This window comes from Phoca vitulina, unplaced genomic scaffold (genome assembly GCF_004348235.1).
Source record: "Phoca vitulina isolate PV1807 unplaced genomic scaffold, GSC_HSeal_1.0 scaffold6, whole genome shotgun sequence".
Classification (NCBI taxonomy): Eukaryota; Metazoa; Chordata; class Mammalia; order Carnivora; family Phocidae; genus Phoca; species Phoca vitulina.
The window spans coordinates 52,400,794-52,418,989 of NW_022589709.1; the positions used below are offsets into that span (position 1 = coordinate 52,400,794).

Below are 18,196 nucleotides of genomic sequence, written 5' to 3' on the forward strand. Positions count from 1 at the left end.
TAGTGTGTGAACTGGTTTGAAAATGGAGACAAACAATCAACAGTAAATATCAGAGAGTAGTCTCATTACAGGGCAAACAGAGATCCAGCCCCATTGTGTGACTTAACCACTTACCTCCTCTGGAAAACCTTTGAAATATAAAAGAAGCCACAATCATAGGAGCAACTTCTGTGAATGAATCCAGGTACAAAGAACCCCTGTTACCACATCTGAAGTTCTTTTTAAGCCAACAGGATCAGCACATCGATCCAGTGGCTTGGATCAGTTTTTTCTGCCTTGTAGGCTTCAACACAAGGTCCCACTGAAATCTTGGTTTTTATGCGTTTGGCCATCAGAATAAATGAAAAGTAAATATCGATCTCCTGTCCAGTGTCTTGCCTCCTGGTGAGAAATCATTCTATCCCTGGAAATTTTCCAGTTGTTAATTACTTTCATGCCATACTCCAATGAAACATGGCCCCAGTGCCTTCTTGTCCCCATTAACACATTTCCTGGGATTCAGTTCAACATTTCAGGGAGCTTGTCAGGTCATCTCTTTTGCCTTGGGAATCCTGCAGTTTCCTTACATGTCTTTGAACCTCCTTCAGACCTGATTAAAACCTTTTGGTATGATTTTTTTCTGGTCTAGAAAATGTTTTACAGTCTGTGTTTTATAATCATCCTTTGCATAGTATTTATTGAATCTAGATTCTAAGTTATTTGGCAACGAGACCAGGACCTTGAAGTCTGTAAATTGTATTAGATGTTAATAATGAAAGAGCTACTAATATAGATCTACATTATGTGAACGATCTACTATAACATTTTAATATTTAAAGATCAATGTTGCTGCTATTTTTAATGTTTTGGTTATTCTAAGTGGAAAAAATATATATATATACACAAATAAAATGTTTAAATTTACAGAATTAAATTTGAAGATTTCTCTTGCCTTCCAGAATGTGAATATTATACAGACACACACGTATATATATTTTGACATATTTCATGAAAACAAAAATGACAATCTTCTTTGAGAATGGAAAGTGAATGTACTATATGTATGTTACAGCTGTTTTTGTTGTTTTTTTACCATTTTTGAAAGACATATTTCCCATTATAGGAGTTTTAAATAGACTGATGTTGCATTTTGGTATTATGCTGCTAGCAGATATTAATTCTCTTGGATTGTAAAGTAAAATATGCTCCGAAAACCAAACCCCTGGAATTTGTGATGTTTCCTTTCTCTCCTGGTACCGGTTCCCCGCAAAGACTCTTTCCATTTATGACACTTGCCCAGTATTTGAAGAGCACAGTTAATTTCACTTCAGAGTTAAAGAATTCGTGTGTGTATAATACACAAAATACGGGCACTTGAAATTGAATTGTTTAATTTGAAGGAATCTTTCAGGATCTGTCTTCATTCTCCTCCAGATTGACTTCTCGTCTAAGATGAATTATCTGAACAAGTATTCCTGTGTGCTGGATTACTTTGTGGACGTTATAGATAGGGGAGACCGAGCTCTTCATGTCAGGTCCCTCGGTCCCTGGAGAATCAAGCCTCTTCTCTCCACACCAGGACCCCTGCCTTGGGGTGAGCCGCCTGGGCCCTTCGGTTTGGTTGGTGGCTGATTCCTGATGAACTTCCCCTCTGTTCTGAATATCACCACCTTTCCTAGCTCTGCTAAGCTAAGGACTGTTTCATATGGCTGATCTCTATGCCTCCCACGCACTCGGAAAATGCCCCTGACCAGTGTTCTTCTATCATCCTGTGTAAAGCCATAAGTCACCAACGTCCCAAGCTGGCAAGGAGTATGCAGGTCACACTCACAAATCACAATCCACCTCAAGGAGTAAGGCCATTTTGGGAATCTTCGACATAATAAAAATTAACATCTACTCTTAACCTATGATTAATTCTCGCTCTTGCCAAACTGGACAACAATGCAAATCCACAGGACTCTCATGGAAGGATTTGGACTTTTGGTAGCAGTTGCGGGTCGGGGTATTTATCATCATATTGAAGACCCATAGGTTTGATTCCTAGGTGATCAGTTCTATATCTTTTTTATTCCCTTTGGGATCTACAAATCTACATATGAACTAGGACAAGTGGTTTCTCATTTCATGAAACTGATTATGGGGAAACCCTGGCAGAGAGAGCAGATGATTGCAAATTTATTCCCACTGTTGGAAAGATATTCCTGGGAAGATGCATAACAAACAGCTTGAGCTTTTCTTCAAAGACAAATGATCAGTGTATCAACACACATGGGTGTGTTGACTATTCACCTGGCCTCAGGTGTGGCCTTCACATAGAGCAGCAGAGTCCTTCCTGGGAGCATCTGGGATTGAATCATGGAGAAGACAAACAGCCAGAAGAGAATCTGAGGGAAAAATATGGTCTGTGACTTGGGTGAATTTATTTTACTTTTTTTGTTGTCATTGTTATAGAATAAAAGATATGTAAACAGAAATCATTTATATTCATAATTCTAACACCCTGACAAAACCATTATAGTTCTCTGAATGTTCTTTTTTAAATTTATTTAAATTCAATTAATTAACATGTAGTGTATTATTAGTTTCAGAAGTAGACTTCAGTGTTTCATCAGTCTTTTTATTTTATTTTTATTTATTTTTTTATTTTTTTAAGCTTTTATTTATTTATTTGACAGAGAGAGACACAGCGAGAGAGGGAACATAAGCAGGGGGAGTGGGAGAGGGAGAAGCAGGCTCCCCGCTGAGCAGAGAGCCCGATGTGGGGCTCGATCCCAGGACCCTGGGATCATGACCTGAGCAGAAGGCAGATGCTTAACGACTGAGCCACCCAGGCGCCCCTCATCAGTCTTATATAACACCCAGTGCTCATTACATCACATGCCCTCCTTAATGCCCATCACCCAGTTACCCCCTCCCCCCACCCATCTCCCCTCCAGGAGCCCTCAGTTTGTTTCCTAGAGTTAGGAGTCTCTTATGGTTTGTCTCCCTCTCTGATTTCATCTTGTTTTATTTTTCCCTCCCTTCCCCCATGCTCCTCTGTTTTGTTTCTTAAATTCCACATATGAGTGAAATCATATGATAATTGTTTTTCTCTGATTGACTTATTTTGCTTAGCATAATACCCTCTAGTTCCATCCACATCATTGCAAATGGCAAGATTTCATTTTTTGATGGCTGTGTGATATTCCATTGTATATATATATATACCACGTCTTCTTTGTCCATTCATCTGGCTCTTTCCATAGTTTGGCTTGTGGACATTGCTGCTATAAACATGGGGGTGCACGTACCCCTTCAGATCACTACATTTGTATCTTTGGGGTAAATACCCAGTAGTGCAATTGCTGGGTCATAGGGTAGCTCTATTTTCAACTTTTTAAGGAACCTCCATACTGTTTTCCAGAGTGGCTGCACCAGCTTGCATTCCCATCAACAGTGTAGGAGGGTTCCCCTTTCTCCACTCTGAATGCTCTTCTAATCTTACCCACATACATACACACTTTTTATCTCTCTGCCCACTGCCAATATATTTGCAATCACTTTCCCATGTTCCTGCATGATCTTTATGGCTATCTAATGGTCATACCATAATTCATTCAGCCTTTTCTTTGTTATAGGACATTTGGATTGTAAACTACATAACTTTTTTTTCTTTGCTCTCATATAAAACAGTGCTGTGAACAGCTTTATACATATAGCTTCTCCTTTCCTTGAGTTGCTTTCTGAAAAAGGAATTACAATTCTGAAGAGAATGGATTTTTTTTTTACTGATCACTTTTCCTATGTTACATATTCTTTGACATATCACCCTGTCAGAGAATTGCATAGGACATTTGGTTGGTGTATATCAAATATGTGTGAAATAAACTGTATATACTTATTCTGATAAATGACTATTCTGATTCTCAAAGTGAGCAAAAACCTTTGTCTTACGCAAGGATGCAGCCATTCCTCTAACAGATCAAAGAAGGTATTTTAATGTATGGTTAATGAAGTGCTCATATTCTGAAAGCCTTACTTTTGATGTTTAACTCTATTCCAGGAAGGCTCTAAAGGCTGCTGGTTCCTTCTAATACCCATTCTCCCTGGCCTCTGTGTATTTTTATTCTGAGCAATAATCTGACCAACTGTTATTTCCCAGCCTCCCTTTCACTAGGGATTGCAAATAAGAAAAAGCAGAAGTCATTGCGTGGGGCATCTGAGAATACAGTTAAAAGACGGCTTACTTGGTTCACCTTCCCTACACCTGCCTTGCTTTTTCCTACTGTTTAGAATGTGTTTATAGTAGCTGTAATTTCAGCTGCCATTTTATTTTTTTTAAGATTTTATTTATTTTACAGAGAGAGAGAGACACAGCAAGAGAGGGAACACAAGCAGGGGAGTGGGAGAGGGAGAAGCAGGCTTCCTGCCAAGCAGGGACCCAGATGCGGGGCTCGATCCCAGGACCCCGGGATCATGACCTGAGCCAAAGGCAGACGCTTAGCGACTGAGCCACCCAGGCATCCCTCAGCTGCCATTTTAAAAACATGGGGATACAATTTCTATGGCAAGGAAAGAATGAAAATATAACATTTGAACCATCCAAGACCACCTACTTCGGCTTCTTTTATGGGTAAAAAAACCTGATACATACTTTAAGCTACTGTTACCTTGGTTCTCTGTTACTAACTTACAGTGTTTTCCTAGGACGATGGTTTTCAAACCTTAGTCTGCAGCAGAATCACTAAAAGGGTGTGTTAAGACACAAATTGTTTCCTTTCTCCCTTGTTCACTTTTTCATTAAGTGGAGCAGTGACAGGAGAGGTGAATTTGCTCATGCTGTTCTAGACCACACTTTGAGAACCACTATTAGGATATCTTTCCTGAAACTGTTTCTTTACATTAGAAACATTTGGCCAAGTTAGCATTTAGAAAGCCCCAAATATTACAAGAAGCACACATACCTCCAGATCCTAAAAAGCTGTGATCAGAAGTTCAGAAATAGTTTACATGCTCTCTCTACATTGTTGAAGAGGTCGTTATCTATATATATTTAATAACGACTGAAGCTGATATATTTCCCTAACTATAAGTCCTCCCAAAATTATTTTCAACCACACTGCTGCCTTATTAGGAACCGTTTTATAAAATGTAATTAAAAAAATGAATTTTGGGGGTCTAGTTAACCTGAAATTAGTGCAGTGAAGTCTCAAATTCAGACCTGGGTGTTAATTCTCTTCAAGATGTATGCTGGTGAGGCAGAGTACCCAGATGGAATTTTTCACGAACATTTCAGTGTGACAGCTCTAAAAAAATTTAAAATATTGAAACAGAGAGCCATATCATCCTAACCTCACTGTTTCAAGCTGCTACAGGAATGCTAATGCAAAATAGATACAGAGTTATATGTCATCTTTAAATGTTTCTAAGTTTCTACTTCAACCATGGGAGGATGCTCAAAGAAAAGGGGGGGGGGATCTAGAAAACTCAGCAAAATGTATCTGCCTAAGGGAAACTAGCTCCTACGTTTCCCATTGTTTTAAACAGCAAAACGGAACAGGTAAGTTTCATTGCAATAATTATCGTCCATGATTCAATTTACTCTTAACGGCTACTAATTCTTTTTTATTCAGGATAATTATTGGTCCAGTTTTACAGGTGGTTTCACCAATGGTTGTTGGGAAGGCCACCTCCATAGGAAGTAGGGAGTCCAACATGGAAGGAAGGGAAGTGGCGTCCAGTTCACACTGGAGTAGGTCAGCAAGCTTCAGATATTTCTTTGGGATGATGAAGATATAGAATGCCTCATAAATCTGAATGTATTTGTTTAAGGCAAAATAGACCATGGCAGAATTAGGGACTGAATGTCTATGGGGAAAAATGATGAGCCCAAAGGAGAGCAAAAGCTTGTGCAGCTGTGGCTCAGCTGGAAACTGTTGACATGGTCGTAATCCTGTAATGTTAACCACTTAACATTTAACCTGTGACTTTTAAATCCTGATCCAGTCAACATGATACTGATAGAACTTATTGTGAGTTTGGGGGATAGAAAGGATGAATGTGTGGGGTGGGGAGTGTAGGTGTGTGTGTGTGTGTGTGTGTGTGTGTGTGTGAAAGATATTATCTCGCATGGTAGGAATCAACAGATTATGCCTAAAACTGAAAAATCAAGTATAGCAATATAAAAATGCCATTTCGCTAGGTGGAAATAAAACCGAAAGAACCAGTTCAGAGAGTTGAAACTAGTTGCCACTGAAGAAGGGAAATGGGGGAAGAAATGGAAACTGCTACTTTTTTGCAACAAAGTTTGCAGCCAGCTCTATAAACTTTAACATAAAAGCTGGGAAAAAAGCCAACTAAGCAACCACGAAGGAAAAAGACATAATCTGTAAGCCAAGATGGTTTATAATCTAATAGCTAGTACAACCAAAGGCCTTAGAAGGATGGCTATCACTTGGGTCTGCTGAGCCCTTCTCCCTCCCAAGTCTTCAGAAAATACTCCTCCTGGCTACAGACGGGGTAGGCACAGGGCCTCACGGCCGCAGCCACAGTGATTGGTCTACGGAGTGGAAACACTGCCTAAGTTAGGCTAATCAGGGTCCCTGGGACTTTCCAAATCCCTGCCAGGGGATAACTTCTTGTTCCTGAACAGAAAGCAAAGAGGCTGGCCCATTTTTAAAAAAGAAAAAGAGAGAAAGAGACAGAAACTCTTGTTTCTCTCTCATAACAAAAACCCAAGGATACGGGCCTCTCTCCACCCTGTTTTCCCCAGAAATATTTTAAAAGAAAATCCCAGAATCATATTACTTCACTTAGCCCCTGCAGTCTACCTGTGCTTTATGCTCGGGTCCTGGTGAGCAGGGAAGTGCCGGATACATACCTGTTTTGTCCATATTTGAGCCATATGCAACTGCTGTTTTTATAGGTCAAAAGAAGTCAAATGTTGGCAATATTAGATGATCTTACCTAATGCTTTAAGATGAATCTAAGTGTCAAGATCTTTTTTTTTTTTAACATAACCACACCTAACAAAATTAACAATTCCTTAATATGTAACAATGAGTCCATTTTCAAAATTTCCCAATTGTATCACATATATCTTTGTAGCCACCATTTGTTTAAATCAGGATCCAAATAAGTTCTGCACATTAATTTGTTTAAAATAACTTTTTAAGGGGCGCCTGGGTGGCTCCGTCTGTTAAGCAGCTGCCTCTTGATTTCAGCTCAGGTCATGATCTTGGGCTCCTGGGATTGAGATCCTCATGGGCTCCACACTCAACATGGAGTTGGCTTGAGGATTCTTTCTCACTCTCCCTCTGCCGCTCCCCTCACTCACACACACACTCTCTCTCTCTAAAATAAATTAATAAATCTTTTCAAAATAATAATAAAATAAAATAACTTTTTAAGTGTTATTACTCTCATTTAGCACTCTCGAAGGAACCTAGACAGGTCACAAAGAATGGTGAACAATCTTCCGACAAAAAAAGCCAAAAGAATCAGGTCTCAGTTCCTTCTCGGATTATCATTTAATATATATTATGTATTAAATATATTAAATACACATAAATATATATATTAAAAATATATCAAATAATATACCATATGTACGTGTGTGTATGTGTATATCACTGTGCCAAGCATGGTAGTCTTTGCTTCAAATCCTTCTGCATTTACCATTATGAGTGGTTGCCCTTATCATCTTTATTTTGTAGATGATGACAACCCCAAGGAAGTCAACTGACTTGTCCAAGGTCCCCAGTGAGTAAGTGTAGAGCGGAGTTTGGAATTGAGGCTTTGTGGCTCCAAAGGCCAAGCCCTTAGCCACTTCACACTACCTGTGCTTTATGCACCAGTTCCAGTGAGCAGCAAAGGGCTGGACACATGCCCACGGTTATTTTATTCCACACAGTACTGAGATGTTGTAGAGAAGGAGGCAACCAGAGCTTACAGAAGTAAACAGGAAGCCAGGGTTGAGGAACGCATCTGTGGGGCATGGGGGGAATGGGTACTTGGGGCCACTGTTGCCTTTCCTCTGTTAGTCGCTCTGTTGGAGGCCACCAGCCCTCCCTGTTGTGCTCCCCACCCCCCCAGCTGACTTGACCTTCGTCTTCCTCCCCTGGCTTCCTTCCTCTCAATGTCATTCTCTTGGTCTCATGCTTGAATCTGCTTTTCCACTGAAGTCTCTTACGCCTGTTTCCAACCCTAACCTCCAAGTTAACCCCAATTCTTCAATTATAACCTATTCAATTAATCCAACCAGAGTGGTTTTTACTCTTGTGGATGTTGAAGTTAATGAACCCTGTATCGATGTTTCAGACTAAAGGGCCCAAGCCCCTTTCCCTGTTGGAAGATCGAATTCTCTCTATTTCAAACACATTAGGCTTAGGGAATGACAGCAGGCTTGCTATCTATGCGGCCGAATCAGACTTCTCCGCTGACACCATGTGCTGGGCAGGACACCTGGCTCACATAGCACGTCTCAGGGAGCCGTCTGCTTCGTGAGGATAGCCATCGTGGGGGTTATAGGAGGGTCATCTCATCAGAGTTTCTCGAACTTTAATGTGCATAGAAATCACCTGTGGATCTTGTTAAACTGCAAATTCCGATTGGGTAGGTCTGGGGTCGGGTCTGAGACGCTGCCTCTCTGCCAAGCTCCCAAGCCATGCCAATGCTTCCCGTCCGTGGACCATCCCCTGAGGAGCAAGACTCTAGATCACGGGTTCTCAGCACCAATGACACTTTAGAAGCCCCTAAAGTGTTTCTAATTAGGGGACACCTAGGTGCAGGGCGCTATAATAGCTCCGCAGGGGATTCTACTGACCAATCAGAGTTGAAAATGGCCCGTGTGGCGGCGGCAGTTGGAACTGGGGGGCCAGTTGAGTGCATACCCGGCTGGTGGAAGATGTGGGGTGACTGCGGGAAGGTGGAGCTCCTGGCTCATGAGTCTCCTTATTTCCTGTGTTTCCTGCCTCTCCTCCCTGTCCCTCATGTTTTCTCTCTTTCTTGTTGTCCCCCTACCAATCCATCCTCTTCTGAACCATCTCAGTAAGGAGAGCTAAACAAACTGAAAATCAACAACTCTTTTTTGGATGCCTCAGAGAACAGATGTCACGAGGTGAACTGTCACCCCAAACCTTGGAGAGACAGGCAAATACAAAGCATCACCAACCTCCCAGGAGCATAGTCCACGGCTAGAGCCAGTACCAGAGGAATTACTTCAACTCTAAGTGGCACATTGCTCGGGACTCAGTGGGGACGAGCTTAAGAGTGGAGGAATTCCAGGAGGACCCTGCACTTGTGTTTATCTCCAGGAGCCCCATCAGATTCTCAGGGTGAAGATGGGAGAAAAGTCCCCTCATTCTTCAGCAAGCAGGGCCCAGGGGCGGGGGGGGGGGGGAGGAGGGGGTGTGCAGGGAATGTGCTTCTAAGAAATAAATCTTTCTGAGAAAGGGATTGGAATTTAAGAACCTTGAAATGGAGAAGCATGCAATTCAGCACACAATCAATGCTGAGTTACTGCATGTTAAGCACCGTGCTTTGGGCTGGGGATTGGGGATGAATTAGACTCACTCCTTCTCCAGGAGCTCATGGTCTAGTGGAAACACACCTGTGCATACAGCTCTGCCAGAGACTGATAGTTGCTGCCCCTCATGTCTTGTCTTGGCTTCTTCTGGAGTAATAGAACTCTCCTTCCTAGCTGAAGACATATTTCCCAGGATAAAGATTATGTATCCTAGCCTCCCTTGCAAGGTAGATGTGGTCATATGATCAAGAACTGGCCAAAGGGATATAGTGGAAGTTTTTTGTGCAACTTTCTGAGAAGTGTCCTTAAATTGAGCAGACGTACAAGACCTCCACCCATAACTGTGAATATGACCTTATTTGGAGGAAGGGTTTTTGCAGATATAATTAAGTTAAGAAGCTAGAGGTAAGTGGTGCCTGGGTGGCTCAGTTGGTTAAGCATCTCCCTTCGGCTCAGGTCATGATTTCAGGGTCCTGGGATCAAACCCAGTGTTGGGCTCAGCAGGGAATCTGCTTCCTCTCCCTCTGCCCCTCCCTTCGCTCATACGCTCTCTCTATCTCTCTCATTCTCTCAAATAAACGAATCAAATCTTTAAAAAAAAAAAAAGACCTAGAGGAAGTGAGATCATCATCCTGGATATGAGGGCCAGCAGCTCACCCTCTCTCTTTTTCTCTTTCTCCTGTCTAGAAAGCAGATAAAAAAAAAAACTGGCCCAAAGTAGACCTCTTGGATAATAAAGTCGAAGGCCCAATCAAGAGCCTGGGTTCCTGATTATTCTGGAGTTGCCATAAGAGCCTACATTTATATAAACAGAGATAAATAGATTTCTAATTTGGTTAGGCCTTTGTTATTTCTAGATTTCTGTCTACTGCCTTTTTTACTAACAAATAAGCCCACTAGCTGCAATAAATTTATTTCTTTTTAGGCCTCTCATAAATAAGCAAAATATGAAACAACATATTATGCGAGTTCTATTTTACTTAAAATAAAATATAAACTCCTTAAGAAAGAAAGGCCCTGTGTGATCTGACCCTGGTCTACTCCACTCTCATCTGAGGCCCTTTTTCTCTACCTTGGCACGTGGTATACTTAAGCCTTCCCTATGTATACATCCTTTCGTTCCACAAAAAAATTGTGAGGGCCTATTATGCACTAGATACTAGGCACACAACAGCAAAAAGCAGCCAAAGAACCTGTCCTTAAAGCCAGGTTTTCTTTCTTTCCCTTTCTTTCTCTCTTTCCTTCTTTTCAGGAAGGACAAATATTTTATTGGGGAAAGTATATTCATTGTGTACTTTATTTTTTTAATTTAATTTTATTTAAATTCAGTTAAGTAGCACATAGTGTATGTAAAGCCAGGGCTTTTTTCTATTCCACTTCTAAGTCCATGTATGTTCTAACTCAGAGAACTGGCCCATACAGTTACATCCACCCAGGGCAGCACGTCCAACAGAACCTCCCACAGTGCTGGCTGTGTTCTCCAACATGGTGGCCCCTAGCCACGTGCAGCTCTGGAGTGCTTGCAACATGATTAGTTTCCACTTATTTATTTATTTTTAAAGATTTTATTTATTTATTTGACAGAGAGAGACACAGCGAGAGAGGGAACACAAGCAGGGGGAGTGGGAGACGGAGAAGCAGGCTTCCCGATGAGCAGGGACCCTGACTCGGGGCTCGACCCGGGGCTCGATCCCAGGACCCTGGGATCATGACCTGAGCCGAAGGCAGACGCTTAACTGACTGAGCCACCCAAGTGTCCCTAATTCCCATTTAAATAGCCCCATGTGACCAGCTGCTTCCAGAATGGACAGTACAGATCTTGACCATTCTACTCCCTGCTCCAAATGGCCAACTCCTTGAGGCAGTTTTAGAAGATGGTCACAAATTCAACAATTGAGGGATGGAGCCTATATCCCCTCTCCTAGAATCTGAGTGAGCTTGTGACATATGATGGAAGTGATGTTAGTGTGACTTCCTAGGCCAGGCAAGAAAAGCCTCTGCCCTGCTCTCTGGAAGGTTATGCTCTTGGGACCCTTGCTCTGGGGAAGCTCTGTCTCCGAACCTCACTACCATACTATGAGAAGCCGAGGCCACGTGTAGCGCCTGGGTCCTTGAGGCATCCCAGTATCGGCACCTGTGGCTACATAATATACAACCACAAATTTGGTGTGTTGTTCGGTGCTCTGTTCTGTATGCACCAAGCCCCCCGTAAACGCCCAGTAAGCAGGTGCTGAATGACTGAAATTCTGAGCTTTGTGACTGAATCTACAATTGCTGCTTGTCCTCTGAACAGATCTTGGAAAACATTCTTTATTTTGCCTTTTTGCTCTCAGCAGACTAAATAAGATAGATTGCAAGCAAGTGGAAAAGCAAAATGTTCAATTTCCAAGAGCCAAACATTAATTCTTGCTGTTTCAGTTCTTTGCATTTGAGTAATTGCTGTGGTTTTTAACCGCGGTGAAAACAAACACAAAAGGCAGAGCTGGTCCGATAGCCACGCCGTAAGAAAATGTCTGCGGTTCTTTAGAGAGCATCTGTAAGTTCACAGAATGAACCTGAAATTGTCCTTGCATGTTAGTGAGAATCTCACGAAACCTCCTTTCATGAAATGAAATCCTAATGACAAACCAAAATGAATAGACTCTTCTTGACATCTTAGCCATGATCCAACTTGTTCTAGAAAGTCCACTGGCGCAAATCCTGTTATTTCTCTTGGAACATAAATAAAAACAGAAACTGGATGAAAAAGCACAACATGCTAACACCAGGTCAGATAAAACGGGGATAACCAGCTGTAACAGCTGAGTTGACCAGTTGGGACAGAGCCAGCCTGCACAGTGGAAATGTTGAATATCTAGACCTTGACAGAGAAAGTTTGCTGATCTCTGATAGCTCTTAAAGGAGCAGGTGACTCACCAGGCGATTTTGATCATGGTCTGAATGAAATATTTTTTTTTTGAATGAAATATTTCTAAGGACTAGGGGCTCAGTCAGTTAAGCATCTGCCTTCAGCTCAGGTCATGATCCCAGGGTCCTGGGATCGAGCCCCACATCGGGCTCCCTGCTCAGTGGGGAGTCTGCTTCTCTCTCTCCTTCTGCCGCTCCCCCTGCTTGTGCTCTCTCTCTCCCTCTCTGACAAATAAATAAGTAAAATCTTAAAAAAAAAAAAAAAAAAGAAATATTTCTGGGGACTATATAACTCCCTTCACTTTGCTTTCCTCTTTATCAAGCGACCTTCTGAATGTAATTAGACTTCTTGAATCTGTTTCTCTATTGAAAGAACGTGCAGACTTGGTAACAGAAATTTCCAGTTAGCCTTCACAGTTACATTTCTCCCTAAATTGGTCCTCTGGTAAGGTCCCTTCTAAATTCACCCCAGGAACTCCAGTTTTCCAGGGGTCTAGCTTTCCTGGATATGATGGCCACACCTACCCTGTACTTTTATTTCTAGGCCTCTTACCCTTTTAGTATTTTTTTATTTATTGAAGTAATAAATGAAGAGTTTTAACAATCAGACAGAAGTACAGGGTTAAAACAAAAAATAACAGTCACTCCCCAAGGCCCTCCTGATCTCCAGTTCCCACGACCCAGATTTTCAAATCTTCTCCATTTTTCATATTTGCCTTCATAATTCTAAATAACACGGTGAATGAAAACTCTTCACAATAGTCATATCAAGTCAATAATCAGGTCCCCTTGCCCCCTTCTCTGAACAATCCCTTACCATTGTCCCCCTCCAGCCTACACTAACTGTCCTCGGAGCTGGCTGCACAGCTATCACCCTGGAGCTCCCCACCTCCGGCATTTTCCAGGGGGTTCCCACGGTCTCTTGTTCGAGATGCCTCGTTTTCCGGACCCTGGGTTGTCACTGTGATTGATGGGGCACATCCTTCTGCTGCTTCATGAGAATGAATGGAGGGTCAAATTTTTGTTGCAGTGAGTATTTGAAAATACTTCTATTAGACCCTTACATTCACTTGGTAGTTCATCAGGGTATGAATCTCCAGATGGCAATCATGTCCTCTTAGAAGTTGTAGGCACTAGCCTATTGTCCTCTCATTTCCTGTGTCACTGTGCCTTTCTAATCCTTGACATTTTGTATGCTTCTGAGAGCATCTCATTTGTTCAGGTGTCCTGAGTTTTGGTCATGGTTTACCTGGTGAGGATCTTTAATTCATTGAGCTGAGCTGTCAGTGGCCTTTTTCAATCTAGAGGCTCACACTCTTATTTGGGAAGTTTTCTTTTCTTTTCTTTTTTAATTTTTAAAGATTTTTATTTATTTATTTGACATAGAGAGACAGAGCGAGAGAGGGAACACAAGCAGGGGGAGTGGGAGAGGGAGAAGCAGGCTTCCCATGGAGCAGGGAGCCCGATGTGGGGCTCGATCCCAGGACCCTGGGACCATGACCTGAGCCAAAGGCAGATGCTTAACGACTGAGCCACTTAGGCGCCCCGGAAAGTTTTCTTTTCTTTTTCCATAATTTCTTGTCCTCCTTTTTTTCTATAGTTTTCCTAAAGATACTTTGAATTGAAAATTTGGGCTCTCGGGCGCCTGGGTGGCTCAGTCGTTAAGCGTCTGCCTTCGGCTCAGGTCATGATCCCAGGGTCCTGGGATCGAGTCCCACATCGGGCTCCCTGCTCAGCAAGAAGCCTGCTTCTCCCTCTCCCACTCCCCCTGCTTGTGTTCCTGCTCTCGTTATCTCTCTCTCTCTGTCAAATAAATAAATAAAATCTTTAAAAAAAAAAAAAAAAAGAAAATTTGGGCTCTCTTGATCAATCCTGTGGTGGATTTGTCTCTTCTCTGGTACCTTCTATCTCCTTGTCTTTTTGTTCAACTGTCTGAAAAATTTCCTCAGTTGTATCTTTGATACTTTATACTGAATTTTTTCTTTCTTCTAGCATATTTTTAATTTCAAAAACTTTTTTATTCCCTGCATTAAAAAAAATTCATGGCATTCTGTGATTTCAGTGATGCAGTATCTTCTTGGGTCCCTTTTAGGGTTTTCATTAAAATTCTTTTAAAAACTTTGCTCTCTGAATCATCTGGGGTTTTCTTGGTCCTTTTTCCCCTTTTGTCTTAGTGTCTGTGCTTCGTAGTGGGGGCTCCCTCAATCTGGTAATCCAGTGCTGGAAATTCAAATGTAAGCCTGGAGCACTGACTCTCTTTTCGGCTTATTGTGGCATGGCGCCATGAGCAGCAGTCTCCCCGGACACCCTGTAGGGGGCGGCTCGGGAAGTCCCGCATGGAAACCAGCGTGTGCACTGAAGTCTTGGGAGATGGTGGAGCTGCACATCAGCTTGAAGAATTAAGGCCCTCAGAAGGACAAACCCTTCTTGGGCACCAGCAGGTTTAAGTCCACTCCCTGCCCCAAATTCCCCGTATGTGTTTTGGGGGGACCAGCAGCATTGTGATGAGGCCGACTGTGGATATTTCCCCTCATGGATACTGAGGCACTGAGGGAGCTCAACAAGAATAAAACATGAGTCAAGAAGCTAGCCAAAAAGTATGATGCCTTTTTTTGCTTCAGAATCTCTGATCGAGCAGATCCCATGAATCCTGGGCCCAGGCCTCAGGAAGGCTGGCAAGTTCCCCTCCTTGTTGACCCACAATGAGAACATGGTGGCCAAAGTGGATGAAGTGAAGTCCAGAATCAAAGGCCAGATGAAGAAGGTGCTGTGTCTGGCAGTGGCTGTTGGCCCCGTGAAGATGACAAAGGACGAGCTTGTGGACAACATCCACTTGGCTGTCAGTTTCCTGGCGTCATTGCTTAAGAGGAACTGGCAGAACATCTGGGCTTTATGCATCCAGGGCACCATGGGCAAGCCCCAGCGTCTGCACGAAGGCACAGCTCAATAAACCCTAGTGCTACAAAAAAAAAAGAGTGGGGTAGTTACTTGTGCACCCATTGATAAGATGATCCAGAAGTACCTTCCCACCATAAACAACTAGAAAACTGGAAACAATATAAAAAAAAAAAAAACAATTTGCAGGCTTCTCAGCACAAAACTGAGAAAAGGGAGAAAATGAGGTGAGCCTTACTACCACCTAGGCTTTCTGCCTGGAGGAAATGTCCAGACCATGGCCCAGAAAGAGAAATCTAAACAGAGATTGGAGTTGAGAGAGATTGAGGTGGCTACACTTTCCAGGGCAGAGTACTTAAAAAGGGCAGGAATTACCCAGACCTCCACTGATCTGTTTATGCCTCTGGTGCAGTCCCATTAGTCTGGACGACAACTTCAAAGAAAGGAATACTTGACAGGAAGGCAGGACATAAATAAATTTCAGATCTCATGTAGGCCCGAAACCATTTAAGTTCTCACTAGGCAGGGTGGAGAGATCGCCTTGAATACCTGGGGCATTCAGTAGAGACCCCAGAAGGGCCATGCCTTAAAAGTGGGGTTAAACTGGCTTTGGGCTAATGGGGACTCTACAACTCCCCTACAAGAGCTGAAAAACCAGGCTTCAAATGGATCAGGCTTCAAACCCACAAGTAACTTAAACTGCCTGCCAAAAAAGTTTGATCTTCTTTAAAGGAATATAAATCCAGCATTTGGTGATAACAAACTCACCATGTTAAAATCACTAGCCAGGGCAGAGCAAGATGGCGGAGGAGTAGGAGACCTAAATTTCGTCCGGTCCCAGGAATTCAGCTAGATAGGGATCAAACCATTCTGAACACCTACAGACTCAACAGGAGATCAAAGAAAAGAAGAGCAACAACTCTCTGAACAGACAAGCGACCACTTTCTGGAAGGTAGGACGTGCGTGCGGAGAAGTGAATCCGAGGCGATATTTCGGTAGATACACCGCGGGGGAGGGAGCTGGCTATGGGCAAGTGATAGAGCCGCGGAGCACAAAATCGGAACTTTTAGAAGTCTGCTCCGCTGAGCGACGTCCCTCCAGTGGCTAAGCGGGGGGTGGAACCGTTGCGGGACAGTGTGGTCTCAGGACCCTCGGGGTCACAGAAAGACCAGGGCTGCCTGAGTGCGGCAGAGCTCCCAGGTTTCGGAGTGGGGAAGCCGGCCGCAGAGACAGAGCCGAGGCGCGGGCTCTCAGCTCGGGGTTGCCATAAACCGTGATCCGGGCACAGTCGGGCCACTGCTCCTCCAGCAGGGACCCAACAAGCGGCAGATCCGGGGAGACTCCCCTTCCTCCCCCGGGGAGGAGCAGCGCGGGAGCGCACCACCGGGATCTGCTGGGTTTGGAGACTCCACACGGGGTCGGGTGCCAGAGATAGAAATGCTCAGTCACAGGCCGGGTGAGCACGGAGTGCGGCCGGAGACCAGGGAGACAGGAGTGATTGACTACTTTTCTCTGGGGGCGCACTGAGGAGTGGGGCCCCGAGTTCTCGGCTCCTCCGGGCGGAGATTAGTAGGCCGCCATTTTCACTCTCGGCCTCCAAAGCTGTACGGAAAGCTCGCAGGGAACAAAAGCTCCGGAGAGCAAACCTGAGCAGATGACTTAGCCGGGACCGGCAAGGGCGGGGCAATTCCGCCTCCGGCAAAGACATTTGGGAACCACAGCAACAGGCCCCTCCCCCAGAAGATCAGCGAGAACAGCCAGCCAAGACCAAGTTTACCGATCAGTGAGAACGGCAGAACTCCAGCGCTAGGGGAATACTGCACATAGAATCCATGGCTTTTTTACCATGATTCTTTAGTCTTTCAAAGTTAAATTTTTTAATTTTCTTTTTCTTTTTTTTGAATTTTTCTTTTTCATTCTTTTTTCAACAACTTCTTATCAATTCCTTTTTAAAAATCTTTTTAACTTTTAATCTTTACAGTCATATTCCATCCCTTCATCATATTTACCCTTATTTTTGTATATATGTAAGTTTTTCTTTCTTTAAAATTTTGAGAGGCAATTTTTCTAACAGACCAAAATACACCCAAAATCTAGTGTGTGACTCTGTTCTATTCACCAGCCTAATTATATTCTTTTCTTTTTTTCCCCCTTTCTTTCCCCTCCCCCCACCCCCAGTTTTGGGTCTCTTCTGATTTGTTTAGTGTATATTTTTCTGGGGTTGTTTTTACCCTTTTAGCATTTTGTTCTCTCATTCATCTCTTCTCCTCTGGACAAAATGACAGGACAGAAAAACTCCTCAAAAAAAAGAACAAGAGGCAGTACTGACTGCCAGGGACCTAATCAATACAGACATTAGTAAGATGTCAGAACTAGAGTTCAGAATGACAATTATAAAGATACTAGCTGGGCTTGAAGAAAGTATAAAAGATACTAGAAAATCCCTTTCTGGAGAAATAAAAGAATTAAAATCTAATCAAGTCAAAATCAAAAAGGCTATTAATGAGGTGCAATAAAAAATGGAGGCTCTAACTGCTAGGATAAATGAGGCAGAAGACAGAATGAGTGATATAGAAGACCAAATGATGGAGAATAAAGAAGCTGAGAAAGGGGCGCCTGGGTGGCTCAGTCGTTAAGCGTCTGCCTTCGGCTCAGGTCATGATCCCAGGGTCCTGGGATCAAGCCCCGCGTCGGGCTCCCTGCTCCGCAGGAAGCCTGCCTCTCCCTCTCCCACTCCCCCTGCTTGTGTTCCCTCTCTCGCTGTGTCTCTCTCTGTCAAATAAATAAATAAAATCTTTAAAAAAAAAAAAAAAAAAGAAGCTGAGAAAAAGAGAGATAAACAACTACTGGATCACGAGGGCAGAATTCGAGAGATAAGTGATACCATAAAGCAAAACAACATTAGA

The 18,196-nt window shown here is 43.1% G+C and overlaps 1 pseudogene; it reads left to right on the top strand.

Moving 5' to 3' along the window:
• Positions 1-8,626: 8,626 nt before the first annotated feature.
• Positions 8,627-15,344, top strand: LOC116632019 (annotated as a pseudogene).
• Positions 15,345-18,196: the final 2,852 nt, after the last annotated feature.